Raw genomic sequence first — 2,709 nt, forward strand, 5'->3', positions numbered from 1 at the left:
AAAAAAAAAAAAAAAAAAAAAGAAAAGAAAAGAAAAGAAGAAGAAAGAAAAAGAAAAGAAAGAAAAAGCTGACATGAATATTCATATTTAAGTCTTTGTATGATATGTGTGTGTGTATCAGGGTACAGGGATCCTTAAAAACAAACTCAATGGCAAAGGAGAAACACTAACCAAAAGGCTTGAATTCAAATTTAGTCTTATTGGGCAAGTCAATCAGCTTCTCTGTCAACATCCATGTATACAATGATTGCCCTCACTTGGAGTATATAAAGAAAATTGAGATAGGAAGCAGAAAACTTTTGGAACTCTGTCAAATAAGCATTAATTTTTCCCCTTTAAATTTATTTTATTTATTTATTTATTTTTTCCTTTTTGTCTTTTTTCATGACCGGTAACGGGATCGCAACCCTCGGTGTCGCGCCCATACCGCGACCGGAAACGGGATCGCAACCCTCGGTGTCGCGTCTGCACCGCGCACAACCAGTGAGCGGACCAGTCTCTATATGGGATCCGAACCCTCGGCGGGAGCGCCGCCCTCTACTGAGTGCGCCACCGGGCCAGCCCAAATTTCTTTTATTTAAAAATGACAAATATTCTATGAAAAGTAATGCAAAATTCAATATCTGAATAGTTGTCATTTCAATACTCAATATTTGAATATTCAAAATTGAATATTCACTATTCAGATTCAATATTCAATATGTCATTTTTGAGCTATTGCTCTTTCTCTACTCAAGTTTATTTCACTTAAAAAATAAATTCCCATATACTTTTGCTTTCTGCCAGCAATATAAAACTAAAATAAATACAAATAGCTACTTGAAAAAACAAGAATAAAACCTCACTCCGCATTCTTAATTCACTCAAAATAAGATCCAAAGACCTTTCCCACAGGCCACACCCGATCTGCCTCCCCTGCTCCCCATCTCTGCTGTCCCCATCTCTCCTGTCCCCCTTGGTTTACTGGGCTGGGGTCTCCAGACCTACTAAGGGCACCTCCCTCTCAGGGACTGGGCTCTGGCTGTCCTCTCTGGGACGCTCTTTCCACAGTAGCCATACGGAACACGGTGTCACCCCTCAAGGACACGTTGGGGACCAACCCCAGGATGCCAGGCGCGTGGGCTCATCCGAGGGCAGGCTGGGGTCGCGGTCGCCTCGTTCACATCCGCGTCATTGTCAGTGGCCTCCCTGGCCCTGAGAATCGTGCCGGGCAGCGCGCTCAGCCCGGTGTGCAGGAAGATGGTCTCCTTCCCCGAGAGCCGCTGTGCCAAGTCCACAGACGCCAGAGCCGTCCATCACCGCTGCCTGTCCCTGCAGCTCCGCCTAAGGTGATATGGGCCACTAGCCCCAATCCCTGACCCCAGAAACCTGGCCGGCCACCGCCGCCCCGAAGAGCAGAATCGCCTCTGCCCCTAGCAGACAACAGACAGCGAGGCACCATGTTGGGGGCGGGGCTCCAATCACGCTCGTGGAGTTGACGCTGAAGGCCCCGCCCACTGCCCCGCCTTTCCTTCCCCCTTGCACTCAGGTCTTCGCTGGCCTTTTCATGTCCTAGCCACCAGGTGTCGCGCTGGCTCCACAGTACGACCAGAGAGGAGGCCGCCTCTTCCCTACCCTCCCAACTCAGGTCTCACGTTGGGAAAATTAAGGTGTACAGGATCGTTCAGACTTCAGAGGTATTGCCAGGCCTCTGCCCGAAGAGTGACCCTGCATAGGCTGTGTGCAAGACTGTCAGAAACTGTGTTCAGGCCCAGGGGATGAGCACCTACTAAACACTGGAAAAGAAAGAAAGTGATGGAGCTTCTTGGACCTAGGCATCCTGGCCAGTTCCCAGGACCACAGAACCTCCTGAAGACTTTCGTAAGTAAAGATCAAAGCATTAACAGAATAACCACAGCTGCATGTTTGCGTGCAGACTAATGTTATCAGTCTGTGGCTGGGGAATATAAGCAGGATTTCCCCAAGCCGCTCTCTGAGCTCTCACCAGTGGAGTGGACGCACTGCCCAGGGCCATTCCAGCTGGGACTCCAGATCGCTGCTCATGGGGTTTCCCAGAACTGTTTGGGTCAATATGTAGGTGTTTTCCCAATCTGGTGATGTAGATACTGTTTAAATTATTCTAATATTTCTGCACATCTTGCTCTCTTTGCCGAGTTGCTTATCACTGTACCTCAATAAGTACCATAAACTGGCTTAATAATATGACAAGTTGCTTGTTTTACCAACGAATCCTTTGAACCTAAATGGAAGTAAATTATCAGCAAAACAGACCACAGCCCCCGCTCTGCACAGAACATGCAGATTCACTCCCTGCTGGTGGAGATGGCTAGAGAACATTCAGTGGAAATGTCTGAGAAAGATACTCACACAAGTTTCCGAGATCAGAATCAAGCCGAACCGAGTGCATCACAGCCCTTCGGTGTTTCATATGTACCGATCTGTGTGTAAAGTCCCGGTTGGATCTGACGTCCGGAAACGCCATTTCAGCAACACTGCGTACATAGCAAGACAGCATTTCTTTAAGATCTGGGTGGCTGATAGTCACGAGCGTCCCCACACACCAGGAAGCTTCACGCAGGGATGCAAGAAAGGAGAAGGTCCACTCACACATCATCGGCTGGTGCTCGGGGTTGGAAAGCGCCCAGGAAAGGAGCATTAGCCGAGACTTGACTGCACCACGGGGGTAGCCTTGTGGAAATGACTAAGAAG

Source organism: Galeopterus variegatus, unplaced genomic scaffold (genome assembly GCF_000696425.1).
Source record: "Galeopterus variegatus unplaced genomic scaffold, G_variegatus-3.0.2 Scaffold2375, whole genome shotgun sequence".
In the NCBI taxonomy this organism is placed as follows: domain Eukaryota; kingdom Metazoa; phylum Chordata; class Mammalia; order Dermoptera; family Cynocephalidae; genus Galeopterus; species Galeopterus variegatus.